Consider the following 12,515-nt stretch of genomic DNA (forward strand, 5'->3'; position numbering starts at 1 on the left):
TCTTTTCCTTAATCTGTATAATTGCAATCTACATACATTTCTCTGGGGGATTTAATTTTCCTCTTATCGGAACTGGGCATATAAAAAATACTGAAATAGGCTGTAACTTCACTAGCTCAAACATAATATGGTTAAAAGTGCTTGCATACTTGCCTGGTGATCCTGAATTCCTTTAGATTGTTTATTTTGAACTTTTTATTTGAATGAGATCAGTTGTTGCTGCTTGATTCACATGTGTACTGCTGTTGTTTTGTAGCAGTGAGTTAAAGCTACAATTTTCAAGTGTGCTTAAACTTGAGAATAGAAATATTTGAAAAGTAAAATCCGAAGGGAAACTACTTGTAGAGTCAATGTTGAAAGAGATTTGTTATCCTTTGGAGTGAGAAAAAACATACAACTTTTTTTGAGAAACTGAAATTTGGTATTTCTTTGAATACCCTTTAAGACATACAGTGATATCTGAAAGCATTCACTTTGACCTTACTTCACCCTCACTTCTAATTCATGTACTAAAATAAAGGTGTGTCAGTGAAGGCATTTGTGAATTTTTTTCACCCTTTTTTAATTAAGGAAAGTTTAGCAGTTGAATAAAAATTACATTAACTTAGAATTTCTGGCATTGTTAGTTATTCTAAATATAGCCTGCTACTTAATTTTGAGTTCAGAGCACTAGTGTCCCTTCCAGATGACCTTCAAGAGAGGGACATAGAGCCCTATGACCCTAAAAATGTATTGGACTTCTATCTTCTATATGTTTATTTAAAATTTGTTTCAAGTGATCTTTATAAACAGTGTTTATTCCTTTGTGCAAAGCAGAGTGCCAGTGTTGACTGTGCTGATTTACACCATTCAGCATAGACATGTGAGTTAAAGGATTTTTGACTTGTGTCTTCAGTGCTAAACTGGAGACAGGTACATTGATTAGAGATAGCAAGAAAAGAAAATATGATCTTAATTACCCAAAAGTAGTGGTAGCAGTTAATATTTGGGCACCTCAGAGGAGGAGGCAAGTTCAGTCTAGTCATGGCATCCTGTTGTAAACAAACACAGCATTACCTTGTGTGGTGCCCCTTAACTTGATCTGTCTTTCATCGAGCGATAGTTGGATCACTTGTACTTTTACAGGGCCTTTTTATGTTGACCTAGAAAACATCTCAGTGTAGTATGGTTCAGCATAGCTCCAAGCTACTAACTGCTTTAGAAAACAGCTTGTCTAATCTGTAGGGGCTCTAGGATGCTGCTGGCTATAAACTTGCAGTGAAGACAGTGAGCAAGTATTTTTCATTTTTTAACCAGTCTTGCACTTCCTGGGTAAATGGCAACTGTAGAATAATGTATGATAAATTACTTCATTAGATTACAAAATTTTTTGAGCAAAACAGAATTAACACACATATAAAACTAGAATATGAGGTCTGTCATTGCTCAATTTGATAGAAAGCATTTTCTCTTAAGTTCCTTTTTTAGGTGATGGTTTGCTTTGACCCCATGATGTTAAGGAGAACTTTTTGGAAGTATCATAAAAAATTAAATAGGAGTGCTAGTAACTGTTGATATAGAAGATGCGTATTTTTTACCTGCTGTTTTATGTTAATTCCAATTTATCCTCATAGGTTAGGTGTTTTTCAAATAATAGTGTTTATCAGCTACGTAATCATTGAAGAAATTTCATGTTAAAATTAGAGACTCCTTAGAGATTTTGTAGAATAACTTGAAACAAATTTTTATCATTTCAGTTGCCAAGCTTTGTTGGTTTTGGAATTTACAACCTCCTATTTCCCTGTATAGGCTTTCAGACACAACAGGTCATGAATATGATGTAAAATTAGAATGGTAAAGTCAAACAGAAATGGAAGCAATCTATTCTTCCATATTTCTACTACAATCTTGTAATTTTATAATTTGTTAAACAAATGACATATTCTCGTTAAGAGGTTTGTGCTATTAAAACCAGCATCTTAAAATAAAAAATTAGTAATGGTGCTGAATGGTGAAATAACATGTGGCTCAGAATCTGCTCTGAGGTGGGTTGGATTGACTGGTCTTCCACAGGTTCCAAGAATTCTAAGGCAGTGGCTTTTCATATAGGGCCATGTAAGTAAATAATCTGTGTAGGTAATCCCCTGTGGTTTAGAAGGGGTGGTCATTAGAGCATAGCACATCAGGTTTCTTGAAAATCTTTAAATAGACCACCAGTAGGTGGGTTGTTCTAGAAAGTGGAATAGGCTGTTCCTCAGTTTTAATTTATGGATGAGAATTGAAAAAACCTGAGCAAAGTAGGGCTTTATGGAAAGAGCTATTTCTCAAAAGAAAGATGAAGCAATACACAACTGTTGAAACATTCTCTGTTACCTTGGGGAGCTAAATTTCTTAGTAGGTATTTCTGGCTAAAATGAAGTAAAACTTCATTCCATCTTACCCTGATGTTAATTGTAAAAACAATGTCTTTCTTAAGTACTTAACGCCTATGGAATATATTGAGCTGGGAATGCAACGCTTGAAGGGTCGCTGTGCTTGTCCACCTTGCTTGTCAATTTATCTGAAACTTTGGAGGAAGAAGAAACTCTCACCTTGTCAAATGTACTGGCACCTTACAGATGTGAGCTGAAAGGCTCAGCACTGTATTTTAACCAGTGTCTGGTGACATCCCTACCTGTCAGAGCTGGAATATAAGCAGCACCATTATGCATGCTATATGAGGAAAATATACCTCAAGTTTGAAACATAATTAGAATAAAGTACATGTGTGTACACTGACATGCTTATACATTTAACTCAGTGTAAGCTAAACCTTGGAAAATGGGTATTTCTTGATATTTAGAGGCCACATCGCCTTACAAAACTGCAGAGTTCTAATTTTAAAACTAGACTTTTAAAAAATCAAATAAATTCATGCTGAATATAATTTTTTAAAAGGAGCTAAAACAAATCTACCCTAAGATTTTAATTAATCCTCTCAATGTTAGTGACAGACCTGTGCTGGCATATTTTTTGATACTTTTAATGAATTATATCTTTATCTGCTGTGCCTACTGGGTGATCCCTTGGTGTAGTTGTATGCGTCACAACTCAGTGTGAAAATGGAGAACTACTCATTTCATGACCACCTGTTAATGATACTAAATGCTGCTTACACACGCTATTTATGTCAGCTGTATGAGAACTATTTCTTCAGCTTCTGCAGTGTCTCACGAGATTGGCTTGCCTTCTGAGTGAAGTGGCTTTAGACTTTAGTGCCTCTTGATCATTTTTACCTTCCTTTGGTGCCAAAATGCTGCATAAATGCTTGTGGCATGTTCAAGCAATGAACACGGAGTCTGTAGGTACTAATGTGTGCTGGGCTGGTGTATATTTGTGATGTAGTGCACACAGTGATTCTTTTAGTCATGAAGATAATTCTCATTTCTGAGGCAAAACTACTTTCAAAAAATTTAATTGAGGCTGTTGGGTTTACAGCTATAGTCTCAGAAGAAGGTTGTGTAACAATTAGAGGCTTCAGGCACGACAGCTTTCCTGTTAACATCAGTTTTCTAATTTAACATAATTTGTAGACCTTTTAACACCGCAGGGAGAGGACCCAATATTCATTTTTACATAATACTTTTACATCAGGCGCACAAATGCCTTATTAAAGAACACAAGTGTTTGCTGGGAGGGCCAGAGATGGAATACAAATCTCATTCTGACTGTAGCTAATAGGTACACTTGATGTTAGCTTGCTGATATAATGCCAGTTTTCCAGAGCAGGTGCAAACGTTTAAAACAGAATGAAAATATATAGGCTGCCCGCTGAGACTTACTAGTTAACATGAGGTTTTCCATAAATTGTTCACTGCTAGTGCATTGCCAGGTTTTAAGCTCTAGTCTCTTAAAAAGAAACTGTAAATAAGCTGGTAGATTTTTGCCATTTCTGTAATGGAGACTCTTGGTTCAAACGTAAAATGTATTGGCTGCCTGTGATAGCAGCTTCTTTACCTGCTCATGTCTGGTCATAAATCTATTTTTTAAATTATTATTACAGAATATGTGTACTGTTTCTATAGAAAAGCCAATATGGTGAAAGTTTGTTACAGCTTACCTGCATTCATGGTTTAAGAGTCTAGATGTCAGTTCCCTCTGCAGCTAAGTTTTGTGATGCAGCAATTCATACATTGAAGAGTTCAGATGTACTTATTTTTTCTCTTGAAATAAAACATTCCCTATTCTTTTCTCCATTTGAACTAACACTACTAATAGTAGATGTTGTATGACTATTGGTAGTCCTAAAAAGCCTGAAACAGTTCAGCACATCTTCATATACAATGTCCTTTAACTTTTGCAGGGCAAGAGGGAGATGAGATTGTTTTCACAATTGTCCAAATGAGAATTTTTCAGGGCATCAGCAGACAAGCAGGTGACAGGATACTTGCTCCAGCTGTTGACTTTGCAGCTCTATAGCAAGGCTGAACTTGGTGACATTTCTTGTTTGAGAGGATTCTTCTTGAAGTCAATTGCACCTAGTGATTGAAGCTTGCTTGTTGTAAACATGTAAGGATAAAAAGCTATTGCAGAGTTTAAGTGGATGTCTGTCTTAGCTGTATGTGTTACTTTTGATGTTGAACTGATGGCCTGTCCTGACAAGGGCTGTTTGCTGTAGACAAATGTTAGAATTGCCTCGGGTGTACCTGTCAGTCCATTGGCTGTGTACAATCAAAATAATCATGTACTAGGAGGAACTTGCCAGATTGTGCCCCAGAAACAGTTGGGGAACAGAATACACTGGGAAGGAATAGAGGAACTGATTTAATCTGCAATCAGAGTATTTTCTGAGGAAGCTGCAACTATATGACTAACAGTACATATTAGTGATTAGGATACTTAATTTGACATAATTCATAAACTGTATCCTGTTTGACAACAACTCACAGGCACTAGCAGTTATACTATCAGTGACTAATTTTTCTACTGCTTTTGTCTTATGAAATGTAAAAGAAAATTAGAAAATTTTAGGAAATTGTGGTTCGTGGGGTAGGTTTTTCTGAAGACTCCTGTTTTTTTTTCATTTTATAATGTGTACCCTTTTTCGTTTTTAAATTAGTAAGGCATATGAAAGAGAGAAAATATCTTCACTGGATAAAAAGTGGCATCATTACCAGTGATGGCAAATTCTCAGAGCAAACCTCGCTCTAGAAGCATTTGGTAAAAGTTTTGTCAGCAAATGAAGCAAGTTACCAATGGATGTAGATGCAATGTGGAATGGTCTTGTGCCCCTTTGGGGGGCACAGGTAACTCTACATCTTCCATTTTGTGTTTGTGAAAACCCAAGTGTTTTCTGAATAAATCAATAAGTTCTTCATACTCCATATTTTTATATTGAAGCTCTGTGTAGCTGTACAAAGAAAAAGTATGCAGCCATATTTGGAGGTGTTTCTACAGCAATAATGCTTTTGCAATAGCATCTTCCAGTTCCCAGCAGGACTGCATGATTTACCTATGTCAGCTCTACCAAGCTGCAAATTGGGAGAATCTCAGTATTTCCAAAATCAGAGTTGTAGAAGAACTTGAGTGAGACTTATGTTAGTGCAGCATATATATTACTGAAAGGGAGGAGATTGGTAAGTGTGTGCTATAATGGTTAGGTATCATGCAGAAAAATACGTTTACCTCAGCCTTCACTAACAAGTGAAAATCAGATTTTGACCATTTGAAAGTTTCCCAGTGCTACTTTTCTTGTGTATATGTGATATGACTTGCCTGTGGTGGCCATTCACAAATGCTTTTAGTTGAATGTGGTTTTAAATTCTATACCCCAGATAGTATGTATGGAATGCATTTCATAGATTCAGGTGGAAACTTTTGCTGGATGCCACTGCCTACAGTCTCTTCCTACATTAGAATATGCTTTCCCAGATGGGTTTGTGTAGATAGTCCAGAGTTTTCCATGCTCTGCTGCAGTGCTGACACTTCAGTGGCTTTTTCTTGGGGATCATTTTGGCTATTTCAATTTGGCTTGGTTAAATAAAGGGGGAAAGTGTTAATGATAGTTGTACCATAATTCTTTATGCCTTATAGGAAGATTTTCAAGACTTATCCACGTGGTGGCCCTTAACACACCATTTTTTTCAAACTGGACAGGCTATCACAAAATTAAGAGTACTACTACTTACTCTGCTATCTTAAACTAAGAGGAGAAATTATCTTCATATAGCAAACAGCTTAAAAAAACCCATTTCATTTCTTACCTCAGAATCAGAAATTAGGGTCTTCTTCAGGCTTCATTTTTACTGTTACCTAGGATCCTTCCTTGTGTTACTCCTGTCTGCTCTAATCACTGAATCTCTTCTAATTTGTTTATGGAATTGCAGCACTGACATGCTGTAACATGTCAGTGATCCCAAAATGGGACAGAGCCGTGTACGGGTTCATCTCTAGAGTAAAGTCAATTCATCATTGAGGGCTAACATTTGCATTGAACACAAGACCAGATTACCACATGCCTTTTTACAGAAATAGACTTGAGAGTAAATGGCCAAGAATATGCATAAATGAGATGAGAGTGATAGTCCATTTATTTAAAACTGAGATGAATGCACAAACTGGATGCAGGAAGGAGAGTCCCACCGTATTTTTCTGGTCAGAATCTGAACACAGGATTGCTAACTGGAACATAGGCTGCTTTGGGAGATTTGCTGAACCATGCTCTCAGACCTTAATTCGGGTCTCATGTATAAAATTGGAAACAGTGTAGGTTAAAGTACCTTTTTTCTTCTAATGGTATATTGCTAGAATTTTATGGGAAAGTGTATTAATTTTTCCATTTCCTTCCCCCCATGTAGCACAAATATTGACTACAGACCAGACTGGATGAATGAAATTTTCATTCATCGGAGTTAAGGCTAACAGCAAAAGTAAGCTGGTGTAAAACTGCAGCAGGGTTAAAATTAATGGATGTTTATCTCTTACTGTGGAAAGAAAGAGAAGCATGTATGATAAAATTAGTCTCTATAGCCCATCTAAAAACAGCTGCCAGACAGTCACTGAAGGATAGCAAGCTGAAGTCCAGGATAGAAGGAAACAACTGGGACTAAAATGATTGTTGCCAGAGGAAAGACTTTTACATATATACCTTGATGACTGGTTTAGCATGGGTTCATTCTCTGTAGGTATCTCAGGGTTTGATCAGTTTTATATTTCTGACTAAGTTATGCAAAATTAATCACAATCTTAGCATGGTTTTAAGCCTGATGTAATCTGATTTTAAACAATACTGCTGCAGTACTCCCTGATCTTCCTTATGTTAGCAGCAGAACCACGTTGCTTCTAAGTGGCACCAACTGAGTGAGATTTGGTGAAGACAAATAAGGAGTTTTAATTTTGCTCTTCAGCTGTCTTGGTGACCTGAGGCAATTCACCATATTGCTTCAATGTCACTAGTGAAGCAAGTAAATTCTGTGGAGGAAGGGGAAGATGCAGGTGTGCTGTGGTATAGCTTATGCCATGCTGTAAAGTTCATTATTAAGATTTCAGATAAACTTAGTGTTTTTAAGATGATTTTCAGTGCAATAATTTCATTTTAGAATAATAGAACTTGGCTGGAAGAAGAACCCAGAAATTTTCAAAGTTTTAAGTTGTCCAAGGATCATCTTTCACAGAGGAGAAAATACTGTTTAGCACACCAAGCTGAATGGGAAGTAGTACAATCAGTGAACTCTTGCAGTAAAAAAATCTCATTAGTTTGGCTGGAAAGATGCTAATGAGGATGACACAGAAAGCAATAAAAGCATCACACTTCAACTCAAATAATTTTAAATGTTAATGTCTACCACAAGGTCAAAAGAGCTTATGTTACAGAGGGCATGTTTCTCTGGGCTTCTTCTGGTGAAAGTTCTGGTAGTAACCTTACTTTGTCTATCCTGAAACAGATTTTTGAAGGCGCTTCAGCATGTTAAAGTATTTTATATATTAGAACAGGTTTTTCAAAACTGTTGTCTTTCCTCCAAATGAGAATGAACCCTTTTCTAAATAATAGTAGTGCAAGTCTTATGTGAGATTTTCAAGACTTAAATTCCATAAAACTACTGATAATGTCAATTGTTTATCCAGAGGGAAATGTTGACTTTCACTTTGCAGTCAATTAGATAATAAGCTTAAAAGGAAATATTTCTGTGATTTTATTGGTCAGACTTAGATTGATAGCAATAACAGAGCAGAGGGATGGGAAGGCTGGTTAGGTGTTCCTTGTGAGCCTGCTTACTGACAACTTTTTATTACATTCACAATTACTGTTTAACTGATCAGCCATAACACACATTGTATTCTTAAGAACTCACTGAATTTAATAAAGACTCATTAAAAAAATTTTACCCTTTGAATCTCCATGTTGGCTTCCATTTTCTGTTTTGTGTCAGGGAACTTCATGCAGTTATCTGTTTTCATTGTTGGGTGGTTGCATGGATATTAGGATTTAAAAGTCTGAATTGCATATCTCTGCAGAAAATCCTCTTAGCTTATTATGCACTTTGGTTCATCCAGGTAAGTTTAGCATAAAGTAGAATATATAAGACTAGATGACCTAATCTGTTGAAGAACTAGATTAACTTATGTACTGCACATTGTAAGCAATATTGCAACAGACCTTTTTTCCTCCTAAATTCCTAGTTGAAAATTACTAAGGAATTGAACCAGCCTATTTTATCTATTTGATAGGCAAAAATCTCTTTATAGTATTTTCAATATTTAATGCCTTTTTTTTGGGGGGGGGAGATTGTGGTGCATCAGTTAGTAAAATCCTAATGTAAAGTTGGATGTAAATGTGAGGTAGAATTTTTGGGGTCCTTTTTTGACCCTGTTGTATGCATTCCAATGACTTTTCTCTAGTATGATCATTATCATGGAAATTCCTGTCAAATACTACAGCAAGAGCTGACTGCAAATTCTGTAAGTATTTTTAAATGTTTAAGGTTGGGCTTTTTTCAGAGAAACAGGAAGAAAAAATGTTGGTGTAATCAACATTTCTGAATGAAGTTATCTTATTCTGTAGTCCTGTCAAAACAATGTAAATACCAATCAGTTCAATCCAGATAGTGATAGGACGAGGGGGAATGGCTTTAAACTAAAAAGAGAGGAAAAATTCTTTACTATGAGAGTGGTGAGGCCTTGGTACAGGCAACCCAGGGAAGTTGTGGATCCCCCATCCCTGGAAGTGTTTAAGACCAGGTTGAATGGGGCCCTGAGCAACCTCATCTAGTGGGTGGCGCCCCTGCCCACAGCAGGAAGGGTTGGATCTAGATGTCCCTTCCAACCCAAGTTCATGTCTTAATCTCAGAAATGTCTAAAAGAGTATTAAATTCACAAATATATGTACTTTGCTTCTTTTGCCAGCAAGTCCTTTATAAGTGAGGTTTTACTCACTTGCATTTGAATCCACATGTTCAACCCCTTCATGGGGCTCAGTGTTTCTGCTTTGGCAGTTGCTACATGCAAATGTTAGAGCTAGACATTACTGAGCATACATTATTAAAATACCTGGGATCAATTCCTCCCTTCCTTGTTATTTCAGCAATATATCCTGTACTTGAATGATTATATCATAGCATCAGCTCTTACAATTAAGAGAGAAGGAAAAGCCCACCCTTTTAAAATTTCCACTGTCTTTATTTTTTGCTTATAACAAAGTTAACTCTGCTGGATGCCACTCATCGGGTGGTAGATGTAAGAAGACTGTCTAGCTTGAAGAATTAATTTCTCTCTTTGGAATATGGTGTATCCATGTTCTCTGGTATATACTAATATGTCACTGTATTTTAATTATAATACTGATTTATGCCATTTATATAAACAACTTCTGAAAGAAGGATTGGAAAAGGATCTGGAAAGTTGCAAAATTAATATTAGAAGTTTTGCCCTTTGAACAGTGACCTCAATGGGATAACAACTTCCATTTCCATTTCTTTCACTGTAAAAATCAAGGCAAGTGTTGGGTAGCTATGGACAGTCTTTACAATTCTGTTTCTCAAGAATGAAAACTGGTTGTGTATTAAAGGTTTTCTTGAATTCTCCAACAGACAAATCTTACAGAAGTTTATTTACATTACTGCAAACAAGATGTTTTCAAGGAATCCTCACTTCCCATCTGTTATATAAAACCTAAACTTCAGTGGCAGCTTTGCAATACACTTACAGATCCTGGACTTCATATATACTTATTGCAAAGTTTAATGCTCCCTTCAGTCCTGGCACTTCAACACACATCTGTTTGAGTTATTTACAAGCTTATATAGCTCTTTTCCTTATTTCCAAGCATGCTGTTGTTGGTACTCTTTCTCAGCAAGTTGCAGGGAAAATTTTCACTGACCAAGCAAGTCTCTTTTTTTGAGTTTAGCTTACTGTTACAAGTTTTAAAGGTTTTAACTTAAAACAACAGGAAAATGTAGATCACTTTCTAAATGTTAAATTGACCACTGAAATGGAGTAGTTGTGCAAAAAGATTAATGAACTATTCCTGCAGATTTTCCAGTCTAAGACTGGATGTTAGTAGGCTTCTGGCTCTTATTTTTAATGCAGGAATTCCCCAGTTAAAATTATAATTCATTTTAGAACAGCCCAATCTCATGCAATTAGTGCATTTAGATTGTTCTGAAATAGCAGAACTGACTCCTTCATCAGCTATGCAATATGTGCCTCTACAGAAGTAACTAGCACCTGAACAGAAAATAGTGACATTTTTAGAGCCCTTTTAGTATCACACATTCCTTCATTAGAGCACACACAGCAGAGCAGCCTCAGTTGTACAAGAAGCCTTTTGGTTATTCAGACTGAGAGGAGAATCTCTGGCCCTTCTTGGGAAGGTGAGAAGAGGGAGGAGATGTAATATCAACTTTATAGTGCATGAGTTGGAGCTCATGGTTTTGGACAATGTGCTTCTCTCTTTGGTACAGTTCCTATTCCTGTGTTGACTGACATTAACAGCACAATTCAATTGTCCCATTCCAAGTTGCTGGTGGCATTTAAGAAGCATTAGCATGCTCAGATCATCCACGTGGCAGATGCAGACTGAGAGCTGTGCTGGATGCCACAAGGAATGTTCAAGGGCATTTTTTTTCGTGCCCTAGATGGTATTCTCACTAGATGCCTATATGTAGGCACCAAATAATTCTAGCAGAAATGACTGTGATCATACACTTGCTAATACAAATGAAGCCTTTTTATAGTTTCTTCTTTTGTCAACTTGGAGAAACCAGCATGTGAAAATAGACATCTTTCAGTATAGGGAGAGTTAATTTGTCTTGCTGGGACAGATTTGTAGTCTGTATTTGGTCTTAGAATTAATATTCCGTCTTACAGGTTAAATATTACATATTTTTACAGTAAGCATGCTGAATTCAAATGTTTCAATATAACATTTTCATCTTAGAAAAATCATTTTTCTTCAACTATATGTTTGTCTTAAGTTCTGAATTGGTTGCTGAACTTCTTCCTTATAATCTTTGTTTTGAACGTGTTCCAGACTATAAGATGAAAAATAAATAAAAAGCCCTTATCTTATAATTCTTTTAAATAACTTGTGCTTGGATAGGTCTTAGTACAAATCCTGAATTGAGATTTCCATCTATATTTAAGAACAGCTTATAACCTGGACCAATGGAAATCATTTCTTGTGTAACTGTGGTATCTAAATTAGTGGTTTCTGAAAAAATATAGTATCCAATGATCAAATGGTTCTGATGACAGCTTTTCTTTTTCTCCTGGGATCTTTTCCAGTGTAGTCTTCCCTCTGTTTCTAGCTTTGCTTTTAAAAGAAATTTTCTATCTGAGGCTCTAAATTTCCCTAGCTGTGGATTTTGAAAATGCCTTGCTTCTTTGTACTAAGCTTCTTCAAAATGCTGATGATATCAACATTTGCTGATGATATCCTCATGACATCAGCAACATTCAGGGAATGTTAGTAGTCTGTGATTTGCACTTTCCCTTTTCTTGGATGAGGCATTCCTCATCGGGCACCTCTGAAAAGCTGGAGCACCTGCTGCTCTGTGGCCATTTGAGCAGCTCACATGGGAGTGGTTGTCACAGAATCACAGAATATTCTGAGCAATACTGGAAGGGACCCACAAGGATCATCAAATCCAGCTCTTAAATGAACAACCTGTACAGGGATTGAGCTCATGACCTTGGTGTTATTAGCAACATGCTCTGATCAGCTGAGCTAATCTTGTGTCAGTCCAGGCAGTTCTTGGAAATGGGGAAAATAGGGTAATTGCAAGAGCTCTTGGAAAGTGCTCATGGGTAGAGCTGGGCTTGTAGAATGAAACAAGGTGTTCACCCCGTTACAGACATTATTTGTAGTGCTGGTGGTGATTTTACCTAGAGAATAAAGCATTGCTGTCTTTAGACTTCCTAAAATTTTGGAAGTCTGGAGTTGGAAGGGATTTTTGATACCCTATAGCACTCTTATTTTAAACTACTTCATCAACTGGACTGGTGAACCAATGATAAGATATTAAAAGTTGTTACTTAACAGTATTCATAGAAAGTGATAG

General features: G+C 36.5%; 1 protein-coding gene across 2 annotated transcripts in view; it reads left to right on the forward strand.

Moving 5' to 3' along the window:
- Positions 1-12,515, forward strand: part of PPP2R3B (protein phosphatase 2 regulatory subunit B''beta) — a 44,974-nt gene that overhangs the window by 15,112 nt on the left and 17,347 nt on the right. The gene's annotated exons all lie outside the window — the stretch shown is intronic.

This window comes from Ammospiza caudacuta, chromosome 2 (assembly GCF_027887145.1).
Source record: "Ammospiza caudacuta isolate bAmmCau1 chromosome 2, bAmmCau1.pri, whole genome shotgun sequence".
In the NCBI taxonomy this organism is placed as follows: Eukaryota; Metazoa; Chordata; class Aves; order Passeriformes; family Passerellidae; genus Ammospiza; species Ammospiza caudacuta.